Consider the following 22,394-nt stretch of genomic DNA (forward strand, 5'->3'; position numbering starts at 1 on the left):
CTAAAATGTGCCTGGCTGCTATTCACTGAAAAGCTCATTCTGTGTACATTTTTGGCATACGTTTGCTCCTACCAGGTCAGCTGACCTGCGAATTTCTATTTGACCACCTGCTTTCATGAGAGACCTCAGGGCTGCATGTTTTGAGCCCAGTACTGAGCCTGAAAAGCATTTCCAACCCCACTTACAAGTAAAACTAGCTAAAATGTGCCTGGCTGCTATTCACTGAAAAGCTCATTCTGTGTACATTTTTGGCATACGTTTGCTCCTACCGGGTCAGCTGAGCAGCGAATTTCTATTTAACCACCTGCTTTCATGAGAGACCTCAGGGCTGCATGTTTTGAGCCCAGTACTGAGCCTGAAAAGCATTTCCAACCCCACTTACAAGTAAAACTAGCTAAAATGTGCCTGGCTTCTCTTCACTGAAAAGCTCATTCTGAGTACATTTTTAGCATACGTTTGCTCCTGCTGCGTCAGCTGAGCAGCGAATTTCTATTTAACCACCTGCTATCATGAGAGACCTCAGGGCTGCATGTTTTGAGCCCAGTACTGATCCTGAAAAGCGTTTCCAACCCCACTTACAAGTAAAACTAGCTAAAATGTGCCTGGCTGCTATTCACTGAAAAGCTCATTTGTGTACATTTTTGGCATACGTTTAATCCTACCGGGTCAGCTGAGCAGCAAATTTCTATTTAACCACCTGCTTTCATGAGAGACCTCAGGGATGCATGTTTTGAGCCCAGTACTGAGCCTGAAAAGCATTTCCAACCCCACTTACAAGTAAAACTAGCTAAAATGTGCCTGGCTTCTCTTCACTGAAAAGCTCATTCTGAGAACATTTTTAGCATACGTTTGCTCCTGCTGGGTCAGCTGAGCAGCAAATTTCTATTTAACCACCTGCTATCATGAGAGACCTCAGAGCTGCATGTTTTGAGCCCAGTACTGATCCTGAAAAGCGTTTCCAACCCCACTTACAAGTAAAACTAGCTAAAATGTGCCTGGCTGCTATTCACTGAAAAGCTCATTCTGTGTACATTTTTGGCATAAGATTGCTCCTACCAGGTCAGCTGACCTGCGAATTTCTATTTGACCACCTGCTTTCATGAGAGACCTCAGGGCTGCATGTTTTGAGCCCAGTACTGAGCCTGAAAAGCATTTCCAACCCCACTTACAAGTAAAACTAGCTAAAATGTGCCTGGCTGCTATTCACTGAAAAGCTCATTCTGTGTACATTTTTGGCATACGTTTGCTCCTACCGGGTCAGCTGAGCAGCGAATTTCTATTTAACCACCTGCTTTCATGAGAGACCTCAGGGCTCCATGTTTTGAGCCCAGTACTGATCCTGAAAAGCGTTTCCAACCCCACTTACAAGCAAAACTAGCTAAAATGTGCCTGGCTGCTATTCAGTGAAAAGCTCATTCTGTGTACATTTTTGGCATACGTTTGCTCCTGCCGGGTCAGCTGAGCAGCGAATTTCTATTTAACCACCTGCTATCATGAGAGACCTCAGGGCTCCATGTTTTGAGCCCAGTACTGATCCTGAAAAGCGTTTCCAACCCCACTTACAAGCAAAACTAGCTAAAATGTGCCTGGCTGCTATTCAGTGAAAAGCTCATTCTGTGTACATTTTTGGCATACGTTTGCTCCTGCCGGGTCAGCTGAGCAGCGAATTTCTATTTAACCACCTGCTATCATGAGAGACTTCAGGGCTGCATGTTTTGAGCCCAATACTGATCCTGAAAAGCGTTTCCAACCCCACTTACAAGTAAAACTAGCTAAAATGTGCCTGGCTGCTATTCACTGAAAAGCTCATTCTGTGTACATTTTTGGCATACCATTGCTCCTACCGGGTCAGCTGAGCAGCGAATTTCTATTTAACCATCTGCTTTCATGAGAGACCTCAGGGCTGCATGTTTTGAGCCCAGCACTGAGCCTGAAAAGCGTTTCCAACGCCACTTACAAGTAAAACTAGATAAAATGTGCCTGGCTTCTCTTCACTGAAAAGCTCATTCTGAGTACATTTTTAGCATATGTTTGCTCCTGCCGGGTCAGCTGAGAAGCGAATTTCTATTTAACCACCTGCTATCATGAGAGACCTCAGGGCTGCATGTTTTGAGCCCAGTATTGATCCTGAAAAGCGTTTCCAACCCCACTTACAAGTAAAACTAGCTAAAATGTGCCTGGCTGCTATTCACTGAAAAGCTCATTCTGTGTACATTTTTGGCATACGTTTGCACCTACCGGGTCAGCTGAGCAGCAAATTTCTATTTAACCATCTGCTTTCATGAGAGACCTCAGGGCTGCATGTTTTGAGCCCAGTACTGATCCTGAAAAGCGTTTCCAACCCCACTTACAAGTAAAACTAGCTAAAATGTGCCTGGCTGCTATTCACTGAAAAGCTCATTCTGTGTACATTTTTGGCATACGTTTGCTCCTACCGGGTCAGCTGAGCAGCGAATTTCTATTTAACCACCTGCCTTCATGAGAGACCTCAGGGCTGCATGTTTTGAGCCCAGTACTGAGCCTGAAAAGCATTTCCAACCCCACTTACAAATAAAACTAGCTAAAATGTGCCTGGCTGCTATTCACTGAAAAGCTCATTCTGTGTACATTTTTGGCATACGTTTGCTCCTACCGGGTCAGCTGAGCAGCAAATTTCTATTTAACCACCTGCTTTCATGAGAGACCTCAGGGATGCATGTTTTGAGCCCAGTACTGAGCCTGAAAAGCATTTCCAACCCCACTTACAAGTAAAACTAGCTAAAATGTGCCTGGCTTCTCTTCACTGAAAAGCTCATTCTGAGTACATTTTTAGCATACGTTTGCTCCTGCCGGGTCAGCTGAGCAGCGAATTTCTATTTAACCACCTGCTATCATGAGAGACCTCAGGGCTGCATGTTTTGAGACCAGTACTGATCCTGAAAAGCGTTTTCAACCCCACTTACAAGTAAAACTAGCTAAAATGTGCCTGGCTGCTATTCACTGAAAAGCTCATTCTGAGTACATTTTTAGCATACGTTTGCTCCTGCTGGGTCAGCTGAGCAGCGAATTTCTATTTAACCACCTGCTATCATGAGAGACCTCAGGGCTGCATGTTTTGAGCCCAGTATTGACCCTGAAAAGCGTTTCCAACCCCACTTACAAGTAAAACTAGCTAAAATGTGCCTGGCTGCTATTCACTGAAAAGCTCATTCTGTGTACATTTTTGGCATACGTTTGCTCCTACCGGGTCAGCTGAGCAGCGAATTTCTATTTACCACCTGCTTTCATGAGAGACCTCAGGGCTGCATGTTTTGAGCCCAGTACTGAGCCTGAAAAGCATTTCCAACCCCACTTACAAGTAAAACTAGCTAAAATGTGCCTGGCTTCTCTTCACTGAAAAGCTCATTCTGAGTACATTTTTAGCATACGTTTGCTCCTGCCGGGTCAGCTGAGCAGCGAATTTCTATTTAACCACCTGCTATCATAAGAGACCTCAGGGCTGCATGTTTTGAGCCCAGTACTGATCCTGAAAAGCGTTTCCAACCCCACTTACAAGTAAAACTAGCTAAAATGTGCCTGGCTTCTCTTCACTGAAAAGCTCATTCTGAGTATATTTTTAGCATACGTTTGCTCCTGCTGGGTCAGCTGAGCAGCGAATTTCTATTTAACCACCTGCTATCATGAGAGACCTCAGGGCTGCATGTTTTGAGCCCAGTACTGATCCTGAAAAGCGTTTCCAACCCCACTTACAAGTAAAACTAGCTAAAATGTGCCTGGCTGCTATTCACTGAAAAGCTCATTCTGTGTACATTTTTGGCATACCTTTGCTCCTACCGGGTCAGCTGAGCAGCGAATTTCTATTTAAGCACCTGCTTTCATGAGAGACCTCAGGGCTGCATGTTTTGAGCCCAGTACTGAGCCTGAAAAGCATTTCCAACCCCACTTACAAGTAAAACTAGCAAAAATGTGCCTGGCTTCTCTTCACTGAAAAGCTCATTCTGAGTACATTTTTAGCATACATTTGCTCCTGCGGGGTCAGCTGAGCAGCGAATTTCTATTTAACCACCTGCTTTCATGAGAGACCTCAGGGATGCATGTTTTGAGCCCAGCACTGAGCCTGAAAAGCGTTTCCAACGCCACTTACACGTAAAACTAGCTAAAATGTGCCTGGCTTCTCTTCACTGAAAAGCTCATTCTGAGTACATTTTTAGCATACGTTTGCTCCTGCCGGGTCAGCTGAGCAGCGAATTTCTATTTAACCACCTGCTATCATGAGAGACCTCAGGGCTGCATGTTTTGAGCCCAGTACTGATCCTGAAAAGCGTTTCCAACCCCACTTACAAGTAAAACTAGCTAAAATGTGCCTGGCTGCTATTCACTAAAAAGCTCATTCTCTGTACATGTTTGGCATACGTTTGCTCCTACCGGGTCAGCTGAGCAGCGAATTTCTATTTAACCACCTGCTTTCATGAGAGACCTCAGAGCTGCATGTTTTGAGCCCTGTACTGAGCCTGAAAAGCATTTCCAACCCCACTTACAAGTAAAACTAGCTAAAATGTGCCTGGCTTCTCTCACTGAAAAGCTCATTCTGAGTACATTTTTCGCATACGTGTGCTCCTGCCGGGTCAGCTGAGCAGCGAATTTCTATTTAACCACCTGCTATCACGAGAGACCTCAGGGCTGCATGGTTTGAGCCCAGTACTGATCCTGAAAAGCGTTTCCAACCCCACTTACAAGTAAAACTAGCTAAAATGTGCCTGGCTTCTCTTCACTGAAAAGCTCATTCTGAGTACATTTTTCGCATACGTTTGCTCCTGCCGGGTCAGCTGAGCAGCGAATTTCTATTTAACCACCTGCTTTCATGAGAGACCTCAGGGCTGCATGTTTTGAGCCCAGTACTGAGCCTGAAAAGCATTTCCAACCCCACTCACAAGTAAAACTAGTTAAAATGTGCCTGGCTTCTCTTCACTGAAAAGCTCATTCTGAGTACATTTTTAGCATACGCTTGCTCCTGCCGGGTCAGCTGAGAAGCGAATTTCTATTTAACCACCTGCTATCATGAGAGACCTCAGGGCTGCATGTTTTGAGCCCAGTACTGATCCTGAAAAGCGTTTCCAACCCCACTTACAAGTAAAACTAGCTAAAATGTGCCTGGCTTCTCTTCACTGAAAAGCTCATTCTGAGTACATTTTTAGCATACGTTTGCTCCTGCTGGGTCAGCTGAGCAGCGAATTTCTATTTAACCACCTGCTATCATGAGAGACCTCAGGGCTGCATGTTTTGAGCCCAGTACTGATCCTGAAAAGCGTTTCCAACCCCACTTACAAGTAAAACTAGCTAAAATGTGCCTGGCTGCTATTCACTGAAAAGCTCATTTGTGTACATTTTTGGCATACGTTTAATCCTACCGGGTCAGCTGAGCAGCAAATTTCTATTTAACCACCTGCTTTCATGAGAGACCTCAGGGATGCATGTTTTGAGCCCAGTACTGAGCCTGAAAAGCATTTCCAACCCCACTTACAAGTAAAACTAGCTAAAATGTGCCTGGCTTCTCTTCACTGAAAAGCTCATTCTGAGAACATTTTTAGCATACGTTTGCTCCTGCTGGGTCAGCTGAGCAGCAAATTTCTATTTAACCACCTGCTATCATGAGAGACCTCAGAGCTGCATGTTTTGAGCCCAGTACTGATCCTGAAAAGCGTTTCCAACCCCACTTACAAGTAAAACTAGCTAAAATGTGCCTGGCTGCTATTCACTGAAAAGCTCATTCTGTGTACATTTTTGGCATAAGATTGCTCCTACCAGGTCAGCTGACCTGCGAATTTCTATTTGACCACCTGCTTTCATGAGAGACCTCAGGGCTGCATGTTTTGAGCCCAGTACTGAGCCTGAAAAGCATTTCCAACCCCACTTACAAGTAAAACTAGCTAAAATGTGCCTGGCTGCTATTCACTGAAAAGCTCATTCTGTGTACATTTTTGGCATACGTTTGCTCCTACCGGGTCAGCTGAGCAGCGAATTTCTATTTAACCACCTGCTTTCATGAGAGACCTCAGGGCTCCATGTTTTGAGCCCAGTACTGATCCTGAAAAGCGTTTCCAACCCCACTTACAAGCAAAACTAGCTAAAATGTGCCTGGCTGCTATTCAGTGAAAAGCTCATTCTGTGTACATTTTTGGCATACGTTTGCTCCTGCCGGGTCAGCTGAGCAGCGAATTTCTATTTAACCACCTGCTATCATGAGAGACCTCAGGGCTCCATGTTTTGAGCCCAGTACTGATCCTGAAAAGCGTTTCCAACCCCACTTACAAGCAAAACTAGCTAAAATGTGCCTGGCTGCTATTCAGTGAAAAGCTCATTCTGTGTACATTTTTGGCATACGTTTGCTCCTGCCGGGTCAGCTGAGCAGCGAATTTCTATTTAACCACCTGCTATCATGAGAGACTTCAGGGCTGCATGTTTTGAGCCCAATACTGATCCTGAAAAGCGTTTCCAACCCCACTTACAAGTAAAACTAGCTAAAATGTGCCTGGCTGCTATTCACTGAAAAGCTCATTCTGTGTACATTTTTGGCATACCATTGCTCCTACCGGGTCAGCTGAGCAGCGAATTTCTATTTAACCATCTGCTTTCATGAGAGACCTCAGGGCTGCATGTTTTGAGCCCAGCACTGAGCCTGAAAAGCGTTTCCAACGCCACTTACAAGTAAAACTAGATAAAATGTGCCTGGCTTCTCTTCACTGAAAAGCTCATTCTGAGTACATTTTTAGCATACGTTTGCTCCTGCCGGGTCAGCTGAGAAGCGAATTTCTATTTAACCACCTGCTATCATGAGAGACCTCAGGGCTGCATGTTTTGAGCCCAGTATTGATCCTGAAAAGCGTTTCCAACCCCACTTACAAGTAAAACTAGCTAAAATGTGCCTGGCTGCTATTCACTGAAAAGCTCATTCTGTGTACATTTTTGGCATACGTTTGCACCTACCGGGTCAGCTGAGCAGCAAATTTCTATTTAACCATCTGCTTTCATGAGAGACCTCAGGGCTGCATGTTTTGAGCCCAGTACTGATCCTGAAAAGCGTTTCCAACCCCACTTACAAGTAAAACTAGCTAAAATGTGCCTGGCTGCTATTCACTGAAAAGCTCATTCTGTGTACATTTTTGGCATACGTTTGCTCCTACCGGGTCAGCTGAGCAGCGAATTTCTATTTAACCACCTGCCTTCATGAGAGACCTCAGGGCTGCATGTTTTGAGCCCAGTACTGAGCCTGAAAAGCATTTCCAACCCCACTTACAAATAAAACTAGCTAAAATGTGCCTGGCTGCTATTCACTGAAAAGCTCATTCTGTGTACATTTTTGGCATACGTTTGCTCCTACCGGGTCAGCTGAGCAGCAAATTTCTATTTAACCACCTGCTTTCATGAGAGACCTCAGGGATGCATGTTTTGAGCCCAGTACTGAGCCTGAAAAGCATTTCCAACCCCACTTACAAGTAAAACTAGCTAAAATGTGCCTGGCTTCTCTTCACTGAAAAGCTCATTCTGAGTACATTTTTAGCATACGTTTGCTCCTGCCGGGTCAGCTGAGCAGCGAATTTCTATTTAACCACCTGCTATCATGAGAGACCTCAGGGCTGCATGTTTTGAGACCAGTACTGATCCTGAAAAGCGTTTTCAACCCCACTTACAAGTAAAACTAGCTAAAATGTGCCTGGCTGCTATTCACTGAAAAGCTCATTCTGAGTACATTTTTAGCATACGTTTGCTCCTGCTGGGTCAGCTGAGCAGCGAATTTCTATTTAACCACCTGCTATCATGAGAGACCTCAGGGCTGCATGTTTTGAGCCCAGTATTGACCCTGAAAAGCGTTTCCAACCCCACTTACAAGTAAAACTAGCTAAAATGTGCCTGGCTGCTATTCACTGAAAAGCTCATTCTGTGTACATTTTTGGCATACGTTTGCTCCTACCGGGTCAGCTGAGCAGCGAATTTCTATTTACCACCTGCTTTCATGAGAGACCTCAGGGCTGCATGTTTTGAGCCCAGTACTGAGCCTGAAAAGCATTTCCAACCCCACTTACAAGTAAAACTAGCTAAAATGTGCCTGGCTTCTCTTCACTGAAAAGCTCATTCTGAGTACATTTTTAGCATACGTTTGCTCCTGCCGGGTCAGCTGAGCAGCGAATTTCTATTTAACCACCTGCTATCATAAGAGACCTCAGGGCTGCATGTTTTGAGCCCAGTACTGATCCTGAAAAGCGTTTCCAACCCCACTTACAAGTAAAACTAGCTAAAATGTGCCTGGCTTCTCTTCACTGAAAAGCTCATTCTGAGTACATTTTTAGCATACGTTTGCTCCTGCTGGGTCAGCTGAGCAGCGAATTTCTATTTAACCACCTGCTATCATGAGAGACCTCAGGGCTGCATGTTTTGAGCCCAGTACTGATCCTGAAAAGCGTTTCCAACCCCACTTACAAGTAAAACTAGCTAAAATGTGCCTGGCTGCTATTCACTGAAAAGCTCATTCTGTGTACATTTTTGGCATACCTTTGCTCCTACCGGGTCAGCTGAGCAGCGAATTTCTATTTAAGCACCTGCTTTCATGAGAGACCTCAGGGCTGCATGTTTTGAGCCCAGTACTGAGCCTGAAAAGCATTTCCAACCCCACTTACAAGTAAAACTAGCAAAAATGTGCCTGGCTTCTCTTCACTGAAAAGCTCATTCTGAGTACATTTTTAGCATACATTTGCTCCTGCGGGGTCAGCTGAGCAGCGAATTTCTATTTAACCACCTGCTTTCATGAGAGACCTCAGGGATGCATGTTTTGAGCCCAGCACTGAGCCTGAAAAGCGTTTCCAACGCCACTTACACGTAAAACTAGCTAAAATGTGCCTGGCTTCTCTTCACTGAAAAGCTCATTCTGAGTACATTTTTCGCATACGTTTGCTCCTGCCGGGTCAGCTGAGCAGCGAATTTCTATTTAACCACCTGCTATCATAAGAGACCTCAGGGCTGCATGTTTTGAGCCCAGTACTGATCCTGAAAAGCGTTTCCAACCCCACTTACAAGTAAAACTAGCTAAAATGTGCCTGGCTTCTCTTCACTGAAAAGCTCATTCTGAGTACATTTTTAGCATACGTTTGCTCCTGCTGGGTCAGCTGAGCAGCGAATTTCTATTTAACCACCTGCTATCATGAGAGACCTCAGGGCTGCATGTTTTGAGCCCAGTACTGATCCTGAAAAGCGTTTCCAACCCCACTTACAAGTAAAACTAGCTAAAATGTGCCTGGCTGCTATTCACTGAAAAGCTCATTCTGTGTACATTTTTGGCATACCTTTGCTCCTACCGGGTCAGCTGAGCAGCGAATTTCTATTTAAGCACCTGCTTTCATGAGAGACCTCAGGGCTGCATGTTTTGAGCCCAGTACTGAGCCTGAAAAGCATTTCCAACCCCACTTACAAGTAAAACTAGCAAAAATGTGCCTGGCTTCTCTTCACTGAAAAGCTCATTCTGAGTACATTTTTAGCATACATTTGCTCCTGCGGGGTCAGCTGAGCAGCGAATTTCTATTTAACCACCTGCTTTCATGAGAGACCTCAGGGATGCATGTTTTGAGCCCAGCACTGAGCCTGAAAAGCGTTTCCAACGCCACTTACACGTAAAACTAGCTAAAATGTGCCTGGCTTCTCTTCACTGAAAAGCTCATTCTGAGTACATTTTTAGCATACGTTTGCTCCTGCCGGGTCAGCTGAGCAGCGAATTTCTATTTAACCACCTGCTATCATGAGAGACCTCAGGGCTGCATGTTTTGAGCCCAGTACTGATCCTGAAAAGCGTTTCCAACCCCACTTACAAGTAAAACTAGCTAAAATGTGCCTGGCTGCTATTCACTAAAAAGCTCATTCTCTGTACATGTTTGGCATACGTTTGCTCCTACCGGGTCAGCTGAGCAGCGAATTTCTATTTAACCACCTGCTTTCATGAGAGACCTCAGAGCTGCATGTTTTGAGCCCTGTACTGAGCCTGAAAAGCATTTCCAACCCCACTTACAAGTAAAACTAGCTAAAATGTGCCTGGCTTCTCTCACTGAAAAGCTCATTCTGAGTACATTTTTCGCATACGTGTGCTCCTGCCGGGTCAGCTGAGCAGCGAATTTCTATTTAACCACCTGCTATCACGAGAGACCTCAGGGCTGCATGGTTTGAGCCCAGTACTGATCCTGAAAAGCGTTTCCAACCCCACTTACAAGTAAAACTAGCTAAAATGTGCCTGGCTTCTCTTCACTGAAAAGCTCATTCTGAGTACATTTTTCGCATACGTTTGCTCCTGCCGGGTCAGCTGAGCAGCGAATTTCTATTTAACCACCTGCTATCACGAGAGACCTCAGGGCTGCATGTTTTGAGCCCAGTACTGAGCCTGAAAAGCATTTCCAACCCCACTTACAAGTAAAACTAGCTAAAATGTGCCTGGCTGCTATTCACTGAAAAGCTCATTCTGCGTACATTTTTGGCATACGTTTGCTCCTACCGGGTCAGCTGAGCAGCGAATTTCTATTTAACCACCTGCTTTCATGAGAGACCTCAGGGCTGCATGTTTTGAGCCCAGTACTGAGCCTGAAAAGCATTTCCAACCCCACTCACAAGTAAAACTAGTTAAAATGTGCCTGGCTTCTCTTCACTGAAAAGCTCATTCTGAGTACATTTTTAGCATACGCTTGCTCCTGCCGGGTCAGCTGAAAAGCGAATTTCTATTTAACCACCTGCTATCATGAGAGACCTCAGGGCTGCATGTTTTGAGCCCAGTACTGATCCTGAAAAGCGTTTCCAACCCCACTTACAAGTAAAACTAGCTAAAATGTGCCTGGCTGCTATTCACTGAAAAGCTCATTTGTGTACTTTTTTGGCATACGTTTAATCCTACCGGGTCAGCTGAGCAGCAAATTTCTATTTAACCACCTGCTATCATGAGAGACCTCAGGGCTGCATGTTTTGAGCCCAGTACTGATCCTGAAAAGCGTTTCCAACCCCACTTACAAGTAAAACTAGCTAAAATGTGCCTGGCTGCTATTCACTGAAAAGCTCATTCTGTGTACATTTTTGGCATACGTTTGCTCCTACCAGGTCAGCTGACCTGCGAATTTCTATTTGACCACCTGCTTTCATGAGAGACCTCAGGGCTGCATGTTTTGAGCCCAGTACTGAGCCTGAAAAGCATTTCCAACCCCACTTACAAGTAAAACTAGCTAAAATGTGCCTGGCTGCTATTCACTGAAAAGCTCATTCTGTGTACATTTTTGGCATACGTTTGCTCCTACCGGGTCAGCTGAGCAGCGAATTTCTATTTAACCACCTGCTTTCATGAGAGACCTCAGGGCTGCATGTTTTGAGCCCAGTACTGAGCCTGAAAAGCATTTCCAACCCCACTTACAAGTAAAACTAGCTAAAATGTGCCTGGCTTCTCTTCACTGAAAAGCTCATTCTGAGTACATTTTTAGCATACGTTTGCTCCTGCTGGGTCAGCTGAGCAGCGAATTTCTATTTAACCACCTGCTATCATGAGAGACCTCAGGGCTGCATGTTTTGAGCCCAGTACTGATCCTGAAAAGCGTTTCCAACCCCACTTACAAGTAAAACTAGCTAAAATGTGCCTGGCTGCTATTCACTGAAAAGCTCATTTGTGTACATTTTTGGCATACGTTTAATCCTACCGGGTCAGCTGAGCAGCAAATTTCTATTTAACCACCTGCTATCATGAGAGACCTCAGGGCTGCATGTTTTGAGCCCAGTACTGATCCTGAAAAGCGTTTCCAACCCCACTTACAAGTAAAACTAGCTAAAATGTGCCTGGCTGCTATTCACTGAAAAGCTCATTCTGTGTACATTTTTGGCATACGTTTGCTCCTACCGGGTCAGCTGAGCAGCGAATTTCTATTTAACCACCTGCTTTCATGAGAGACCTCAGGGCTGCATGTTTTGAGCCCAGTACTGAGCCTGAAAAGCATTTCCAACCCCACTTACAAGTAAAACTAGCTAAAATGTGCCTGGCTTCTCTTCACTGAAAAGCTCATTCTGAGTACATTTTTAGCATACGTTTGCTCCTGCCGGGTCAGCTGAGCAGCGAATTTCTATTTAACCACCTGCTTTCATGAGAGACCTCAGGGATGCATGTTTTGAGCCCAGTACTGAGCCTGAAAAGCATTTCCAACCCCACTTACAAGTAAAACTAGCTAAAATGTGCCTGGCTTCTCTTCACTGAAAAGCTCATTCTGAGTACATTTTTAGCATACGTTTGCTCCTGCCGGGTCAGCTGAGAAGCGAATTTCTATTTAACCACCTGCTATCATGAGAGACCTCAGAGCTGCATGTTTTGAGCCCTGTACTGAGCCTGAAAAGCGTTTCCAACCCCACTTACAAGTAAAACTAGCTAAAATGTGCCTGGCTGCTATTCACTAAAAAGCTCATTCTCTGTACATTTTTGGCATACGTTTGCTCCTACCGGGTCAGCTGAGCAGCGAATTTCTCTTTAACCACCTGCTTTCATGAGAGACCTCAGGGCTGCATGTTTTGAGCCCAGTACTGAGCCTGAAAAGCATTTCCAACCCCACTTACAAGTAAAACTAGCTAAAATGTGCCTGGCTTCTCTTCACTGAAAAGCTCATTCTGAGTACATTTTTAGCATACGTTTGCTCCTGCCGGGTCAGCTGAGAAGAGAATTTCTATTTAACCACCTGCTATCATGAGAGACCTCAGGGCTGCATGTTTTGAGCCCAGTACTGATCCTGAAAAGCGTTTCCAACCCCACTTACAAGTAAAACTAGCTAAAATGTGCCTGGCTGCTATTCACTGAAAAGCTCATTTGTGTACATTTTTGGCATACGTTTAATCCTACCGGGTCAGCTGAGCAGCAAATTTCTATTTAACCACATGCTTTCATGAGAGACCTCAGGGATGCATGTTTTGAGCCCAGCAATGAGCCTGAAAAGCATTTCCAACCCCACTTACAAGTAAAACTAGCTAAAATGTGCCTGGCTTCTCTTCACTGAAAAGCTCATTCTGAGAACATTTTTAGCATACGTTTGCTCCTGCTGGGTCAGCTGAGCAGCAAATTTCTATTTAACCACCTGCTATCATGAGAGACCTCAGGGCTGCATGTTTTGAGCCCAGTACTGATCCTGAAAAGCGTTTCCAACCCCACTTACAAGTAAAACTAGCTAAAATGTGCCTGGCTGCTATTCACTGAAAAGCTCATTCTGTGTACATTTTTGGCATACGTTTGCTCCTACCAGGTCAGCTGACCTGCGAATTTCTATTTGACCACCTGCTTTCATGAGAGACCTCAGGGCTGCATGTTTTGAGCCCAGTACTGAGCCTGAAAAGCATTTCCAACCCCACTTACAAGTAAAACTAGCTAAAATGTGCCTGGCTGCTATTCACTGAAAAGCTCATTCTGTGTACATTTTTGGCATACGTTTGCTCCTACCGGGTCAGCTGAGCAGCGAATTTCTATTTAACCACCTGCTTTCATGAGAGACCTCAGGGCTGCATGTTTTGAGCCCAGTACTGAGCCTGAAAAGCATTTCCAACCCCACTTACAAGTAAAACTAGCTAAAATGTGCCTGGCTTCTCTTCACTGAAAAGCTCATTCTGAGTACATTTTTAGCATACGTTTGCTCCTGCTGGGTCAGCTGAGCAGCGAATTTCTATTTAACCACCTGCTATCATGAGAGACCTCAGGGCTGCATGTTTTGAGCCCAGTACTGATCCTGAAAAGCGTTTCCAACCCCACTTACAAGTAAAACTAGCTAAAATGTGCCTGGCTGCTATTCACTGAAAAGCTCATTTGTGTACATTTTTGGCATACGTTTAATCCTACCGGGTCAGCTGAGCAGCAAATTTCTATTTAACCACCTGCTTTCATGAGAGACCTCAGGGATGCATGTTTTGAGCCCAGTACTGAGCCTGAAAAGCATTTCCAACCCCACTTACAAGTAAAACTAGCTAAAATGTGCCTGGCTTCTCTTCACTGAAAAGCTCATTCTGAGAACATTTTTAGCATACGTTTGCTCCTGCTGGGTCAGCTGAGCAGCAAATTTCTATTTAACCACCTGCTATCATGAGAGACCTCAGGGCTGCATGTTTTGAGCCCAGTACTGATCCTGAAAAGCGTTTCCAACCCCACTTACAAGTAAAACTAGCTAAAATGTGCCTGGCTGCTATTCACTGAAAAGCTCATTCTGTGTACATTTTTGGCATACGTTTGCTCCTACCAGGTCAGCTGACCTGCGAATTTCTATTTGACCACCTGCTTTCATGAGAGACCTCAGGGCTGCATGTTTTGAGCCCAGTACTGAGCCTGAAAAGCATTTCCAACCCCACTTACAAGTAAAACTAGCAAAAATGTGCCTGGCTTCTCTTCACTGAAAAGCTCATTCTGAGTACATTTTTAGCATACATTTGCTCCTGCGGGGTCAGCTGAGCAGCGAATTTCTATTTAACCACCTGCTTTCATGAGAGACCTCAGGGATGCATGTTTTGAGCCCAGCACTGAGCCTGAAAAGCGTTTCCAACGCCACTTACACGTAAAACTAGCTAAAATGTGCCTGGCTTCTCTTCACTGAAAAGCTCATTCTGAGTACATTTTTAGCATACGTTTGCTCCTGCCGGGTCAGCTGAGCAGCGAATTTCTATTTAACCACCTGCTATCATGAGAGACCTCAGGGCTGCATGTTTTGAGCCCAGTACTGATCCTGAAAAGCGTTTCCAACCCCACTTACAAGTAAAACTAGCTAAAATGTGCCTGGCTGCTATTCACTAAAAAGCTCATTCTCTGTACATGTTTGGCATACGTTTGCTCCTACCGGGTCAGCTGAGCAGCGAATTTCTATTTAACCACCTGCTTTCATGAGAGACCTCAGAGCTGCATGTTTTGAGCCCTGTACTGAGCCTGAAAAGCATTTCCAACCCCACTTACAAGTAAAACTAGCTAAAATGTGCCTGGCTTCTCTCACTGAAAAGCTCATTCTGAGTACATTTTTCGCATACGTGTGCTCCTGCCGGGTCAGCTGAGCAGCGAATTTCTATTTAACCACCTGCTATCACGAGAGACCTCAGGGCTGCATGGTTTGAGCCCAGTACTGATCCTGAAAAGCGTTTCCAACCCCACTTACAAGTAAAACTAGCTAAAATGTGCCTGGCTTCTCTTCACTGAAAAGCTCATTCTGAGTACATTTTTCGCATACGTTTGCTCCTGCCGGGTCAGCTGAGCAGCGAATTTCTATTTAACCACCTGCTATCACGAGAGACCTCAGGGCTGCATGTTTTGAGCCCAGTACTGAGCCTGAAAAGCATTTCCAACCCCACTTACAAGTAAAACTAGCTAAAATGTGCCTGGCTGCTATTCACTGAAAAGCTCATTCTGCGTACATTTTTGGCATACGTTTGCTCCTACCGGGTCAGCTGAGCAGCGAATTTCTATTTAACCACCTGCTTTCATGAGAGACCTCAGGGCTGCATGTTTTGAGCCCAGTACTGAGCCTGAAAAGCATTTCCAACCCCACTACAAGTAAAACTAGTTAAAATGTGCCTGGCTTCTCTTCACTGAAAAGCTCATTCTGAGTACATTTTTAGCATACGCTTGCTCCTGCCGGGTCAGCTGAGAAGCGAATTTCTATTTAACCACCTGCTATCATGAGAGACCTCAGGGCTGCATGTTTTGAGCCCAGTACTGATCCTGAAAAGCGTTTCCAACCCCACTTACAAGTAAAACTAGCTAAAATGTGCCTGGCTGCTATTCACTGAAAAGCTCATTTGTGTACTTTTTTGGCATACGTTTAATCCTACCGGGTCAGCTGAGCAGCAAATTTCTATTTAACCACCTGCTATCATGAGAGACCTCAGGGCTGCATGTTTTGAGCCCAGTACTGATCCTGAAAAGCGTTTCCAACCCCACTTACAAGTAAAACTAGCTAAAATGTGCCTGGCTGCTATTCACTGAAAAGCTCATTCTGTGTACATTTTTGGCATACGTTTGCTCCTACCAGGTCAGCTGACCTGCGAATTTCTATTTGACCACCTGCTTTCATGAGAGACCTCAGGGCTGCATGTTTTGAGCCCAGTACTGAGCCTGAAAAGCATTTCCAACCCCACTTACAAGTAAAACTAGCTAAAATGTGCCTGGCTGCTATTCACTGAAAAGCTCATTCTGTGTACATTTTTGGCATACGTTTGCTCCTACCGGGTCAGCTGAGCAGCGAATTTCAATTTAACCACCTGCTTTCATGAGAGACCTCAGGGCTGCATGTTTTGAGCCCAGTACTGAGCCTGAAAAGCATTTCCAACCCCACTTACAAGTAAAACTAGCTAAAATGTGCCTGGCTTCTCTTCACTGAAAAGCTCATTCTGAGTACATTTTTAGCATACGTTTGCTCCTGCTGGGTCAGCTGAGCAGCGAATTTCTATTTAACCACCTGCTATCATGAGAGACCTCAGGGCTGCATGTTTTGAGCCCAGTACTGATCCTGAAAAGCGTTTCCAACCCCACTTACAAGTAAAACTAGCTAAAATGTGCCTGGCTGCTATTCACTGAAAAGCTCATTTGTGTACATTTTTGGCATACGTTTAATCCTACCGGGTCAGCTGAGCAGCAAATTTCTATTTAACCACCTGCTATCACGAGAGACCTCAGGGCTGCATGTTTTGAGCCCAGTACTGATCCTGAAAAGCGTTTCCAACCCCACTTACAAGTAAAACTAGCTAAAATGTGCCTGGCTGCTATTCACTGAAAAGCTCATTCTGTGTACATTTTTGGCATACGTTTGCTCCTACCGGGTCAGCTGAGCAGCGAATTTCTATTTAACCACCTGCTTTCATGAGAGACCTCAGGGCTGCATGTTTTGAGCCCAGTACTGAGCCTGAAAAGCATTTCCAACCCCACTTACAAGTAAAACTAGCTAAAATGTGCCTGGCTTCTCTTCACTGAAAAGCTCATTCTGAGTACATTTTTAGCATACGTTTGCTCCTGCCGGGTCAGCTGAGCAGCGAATTTCTATTTAACCACCTGCTTTCATGAGAGACCTCAGGGATGCATGTTTTGAGCCCAGTACTGAGCCTGAAAAGCATTTCCAACCCCATTTACAAGTAAAACTAGCTAAAATGTGCCTGGCTTCTCTTCACTGAAAAGCTCATTCTGAGTACATTTTTAGCATACGTTTGCTCCTGCCGGGTCAGCTGAGAAGCGAATTTCTATTTAACCACCTGCTATCATGAGAGACCTCAGAGCTGCATGTTTTGAGCCCTGTACTGAGCCTGAAAAGCGTTTCCAACCCCACTTACAAGTAAAACTAGCTAAAATGTGCCTGGCTGCTATTCACTAAAAAGCTCATTCTCTGTACATTTTTGGCATACGTTTGCTCCTACCGGGTCAGCTGAGCAGCGAATTTCTCTTTAACCACCTGCTTTCATGAGAGACCTCAGGGCTGCATGTTTTGAGCCCAGTACTGAGCCTGAAAAGCATTTCCAACCCCACTTACAAGTAAAACTAGCTAAAATGTGCCTGGCTGCTATTCACTGAAAAGCTCATTTGTGTACATTTTTGGCATACGTTTAATCCTACCGGGTCAGCTGAGCAGCAAATTTCTATTTAACCACCTGCTTTCATGAGAGACCTCAGGGATGCATGTTTTGAGCCCAGCAATGAGCCTGAAAAGCATTTCCAACCCCACTTACAAGTAAAACTAGCTAAAATGTGCCTGGCTTCTCTTCACTGAAAAGCTCATTCTGAGAACATTTTTAGCATACGTTTGCTCCTGCTGGGTCAGCTGAGCAGCAAATTTCTATTTAACCACCTGCTATCATGAGAGACCTCAGGGCTGCATGTTTTGAGCCCAGTACTGATCCTGAAAAGCGTTTCCAACCCCACTTACAAGTAAAACTAGCTAAAATGTGCCTGGCTGCTATTCACTGAAAAGCTCATTCTGTGTACATTTTTGGCATACGTTTGCTCCTACCGGGTCAGCTGAGCAGCGAATTTCTATTTAACCACCTGCTTTCATGAGAGACCTCAGGGCTGCATGTTTTGAGCCCAGTACTGAGCCTGAAAAGCATTTCCAACCCCACTTACAAGTAAAACTAGCTAAAATGTGCCTGGCTTCTCTTCACTGAAAAGCTCATTCTGAGTACATTTTTAGCATACGTTTGCTCCTGCTGGGTCAGCTGAGCAGCGAATTTCTATTTAACCACCTGCTATCATGAGAGACCTCAGGGCTGCATGTTTTGAGCCCAGTACTGATCCTGAAAAGCGTTTCCAACCCCACTTACAAGTAAAACTAGCTAAAATGTGCCTGGCTGCTATTCACTGAAAAGCTCATTTGTGTACATTTTTGGCATACGTTTAATCCTACCGGGTCAGCTGAGCAGCAAATTTCTATTTAACCACCTGCTTTCATGAGAGACCTCAGGGATGCATGTTTTGAGCCCAGTACTGAGCCTGAAAAGCATTTCCAACCCCACTTACAAGTAAAACTAGCTAAAATGTGCCTGGCTTCTCTTCACTGAAAAGCTCATTCTGAGAACATTTTTAGCATACGTTTGCTCCTGCTGGGTCAGCTGAGCAGCAAATTTCTATTTAACCACCTGCTATCATGAGAGACCTCAGGCTGCATGTTTTGAGCCCAGTACTGATCCTGAAAAGCGTTTCCAACCCCACTTACAAGTAAAACTAGCTAAAATGTGCCTGGCTGCTATTCACTGAAAAGCTCATTCTGTGTACATTTTTGGCATACGTTTGCTCCTACCAGGTCAGCTGACCTGCGAATTTCTATTTGACCACCTGCTTTCATGAGAGACCTCAGGGCTGCATGTTTTGAGCCCAGTACTGAGCCTGAAAAGCATTTCCAACCCCACTTACAAGTAAAACTAGCTAAAATGTGCCTGGCTGCTATTCACTGAAAAGCTCATTCTGTGTACATTTTTGGCATACGTTTGCTCCTACCGGGTCAGCTGAGCAGCGAATTTCTATTTAACCACCTGCTTTCATGAGAGACCTCAGGGCTGCATGTTTTGAGCCCAGTGCTGAGCCTGAAAAGCATTTCCAACCCCACTTACAAGTAAAACTAGCTAAAATGTGCCTGGCTTCTCTTCACTGAAAAGCTCATTCTGCGTACATTTTTAGCATACGTTTGCTCCTGCCGGGTCAGCTGAGCAGCGAATTTCTATTTAACCACCTGCTATCATGAGAGACCTCAGGGCTGCATGTTTTGAGCCCAGTACTGATCCTGAAAAGCGTTTCCAACCCCACTTACAAGCAAAACTAGCTAAAATGTGCCTGGCTGCTATTCAGTGAAAAGCTCATTCTGTGTACATTTTTGGCATACGTTTGCTCCTGCCGGGTCAGCTGAGCAGAGAATTTCTATTTAACCACCTGCTATCATGAGAGACTTCAGGGCTGCATGTTTTGAGCCCAGTACTGATCCTGAAAAGCGTTTCCAACCCCACTTACAAGTAAAACTAGCTAAAATGTGCCTGGCTGCTATTCACTGAAAAGCTCATTCTGTGTACATTTTTGGCATACCATTGCTCCTACCGGGTCAGCTGAGCAGCGAATTTCTATTTAACCATCTGCTTTCATGAGAGACCTCAGGGCTGCATGTTTTGAGCCCAGCACTGAGCCTGAAAAGCGTTTCCAACGCCACTTACAAGTAAAACTAGCTAAAATGTGCCTGGCTTCTCTTCACTGAAAAGCTCATTCTGAGTACATTTTTAGCATACGTTTGCTCCTGCCGGGTCAGCTGAGAAGCGAATTTCTATTTAACCACCTGCTATCATGAGAGACCTCAGGGCTGCATGTTTTGAGCCCAGTATTAATCCTGAAAAGCGTTTCCAACCCCACTTACAAGTAAAACTAGCTAAAATGTGCCTGGCTTCTCTTCACTGAAAAGCTCATTCTGAGAACATTTTTAGCATACGTTTGCTCCTGCTGGGTCAGCTGAGCAGCAAATTTCTATTTAACCACCTGCTATCATGAGAGACCTCAGGGCTGCATGTTTTGAGCCCAGTACTGATCCTGAAAAGCGTTTCCAACCCCACTTACAAGTAAAACTAGCTAAAATGTGCCTGGCTGCTATTCACTGAAAAGCTCATTCTGTGTACATTTATGGCATACGTTTGCTCCTACCAGGTCAGCTGACCTGCGAATTTCTATTTGACCACCTGCTTTCATGAGAGACCTCAGGGCTGCATGTTTTGAGCCCAGTACTGAGCCTGAAAAGCATTTCCAACCCCACTTACAAGTAAAACTAGCTAAAATGTGCCTGGCTGCTATTCACTGAAAAGCTCATTCTGTGTACATTTTTGGCATACGTTTGCTCCTACCGGGTCAGCTGAGCAGCGAATTTCTATTTAACCACCTGCTTTCATGAGAGACCTCAGGGCTGCATGTTTTGAGCCCAGTACTGAGCCTGAAAAGCATTTCCAACCCCACTTACAAGTAAAACTAGCTAAAATGTGCCTGGCTTCTCTTCACTGAAAAGCTCATTCTGAGTACATTTTTAGCATACGTTTGCTCCTGCTGGGTCAGCTGAGCAGCGAATTTCTATTTAACCACCTGCTATCATGAGAGACCTCAGGGCTGCATGTTTTGAGCCCAGTACTGATCCTGAAAAGCGTTTCCAACCCCACTTACAAGTAAAACTAGCTAAAATGTGCCTGGCTGCTATTCACTGAAAAGCTCATTTGTGTACATTTTTGGCATACGTTTAATCCTACCGGGTCAGCTGAGCAGCAAATTTCTATTTAACCACCTGCTTTCATGAGAGACCTCAGGGATGCATGTTTTGAGCCCAGTACTGAGCCTGAAAAGCATTTCCAACCCCACTTACAAGTAAAACTAGCTAAAATGTGCCTGTCTTCTCTTCACTGAAAAGCTCATTCTGAGAACATTTTTAGCATACGTTTGCTCCTGCTGGGTCAGCTGAGCAGCAAATTTCTATTTAACCACCTGCTATCATGAGAGACCTCTGAGCTGCATGTTTTGAGCCCAGTACTGATCCTGAAAAGCGTTTCCAACCCCACTTACAAGTAAAACTAGCTAAAATGTGCCTGGCTGCTATTCACTGAAAAGCTCATTCTGTGTACATTTTTGGCATAAGTTTGCTCCTACCAGGTCAGCTGACCTGCGAATTTCTATTTGACCACCTGCTTTCATGAGAGACCTCAGGGCTGCATGTTTTGAGCCCAGTACTGAGCCTGAAAAGCATTTCCAACCCCACTTACAAGTAAAACTAGCTAAAATGTGCCTGGCTGCTATTCACTGAAAAGCTCATTCTGTGTACATTTTTGGCATACGTTTGCTCCTACCGGGTCAGCTGAGCAGCGAATTTCTATTTAACCACCTGCTTTCATGAGAGACCTCAGGGCTGCATGTTTTGAGCCCAGTACTGAGCCTGAAAAGCATTTCCAACCCCACTTACAAGTAAAACTAGCTAAAATGTGCCTGGCTTCTCTTCACTGAAAAGCTCATTCTGAGTACATTTTTAGCATACGTTTGCTCCTGCCGGGTCAGCTGAGCAGCGAATTTCTATTTAACCACCTGCTATCATGAGAGACCTCAGGGCTCCATGTTTTGAGCCCAGTACTGATCCTGAAAAGCGTTTCCAACCCCACTTACAAGCAAAACTAGCTAAAATGTGCCTGGCTGCTATTCAGTGAAAAGCTCATTCTGTGTACATTTTTGGCATACGTTTGCTCCTGCCGGGTCAGCTGAGCAGCGAATTTCTATTTAACCACCTGCTATCATGAGAGACTTCAGGGCTGCATGTTTTGAGCCCAATACTGATCCTGAAAAGCGTTTCCAACCCCACTTACAAGTAAAACTAGCTAAAATGTGCCTGGCTGCTATTCACTGAAAAGCTCATTCTGTGTACATTTTTGGCATACCATTGCTCCTACCGGGTCAGCTGAGCAGCGAATTTCTATTTAACCATCTGCTTTCATGAGAGACCTCAGGGCTGCATGTTTTGAGCCCAGCACTGAGCCTGAAAAGCGTTTCCAACGCCACTTACAAGTAAAACTAGATAAAATGTGCCTGGCTTCTCTTCACTGAAAAGCTCATTCTGAGTACATTTTTAGCATACGTTTGCTCCTGCCGGGTCAGCTGAGAAGCGAATTTCTATTTAACCACCTGCTATCATGAGAGACCTCAGGGCTGCATGTTTTGAGCCCAGTATTGATCCTGAAAAGCGTTTCCAACCCCACTTACAAGTAAAACTAGCTAAAATGTGCCTGGCTGCTATTCACTGAAAAGCTCATTCTGTGTACATTTTTGGCATACGTTTGCACCTACCGGGTCAGCTGAGCAGCAAATTTCTATTTAACCATCTGCTTTCATGAGAGACCTCAGGGCTGCATGTTTTGAGCCCAGT

Source organism: Lissotriton vulgaris, chromosome 8 (genome assembly GCF_964263255.1).
Source record: "Lissotriton vulgaris chromosome 8, aLisVul1.2, whole genome shotgun sequence".
Taxonomy (NCBI): Eukaryota; Metazoa; Chordata; class Amphibia; order Caudata; family Salamandridae; genus Lissotriton; species Lissotriton vulgaris.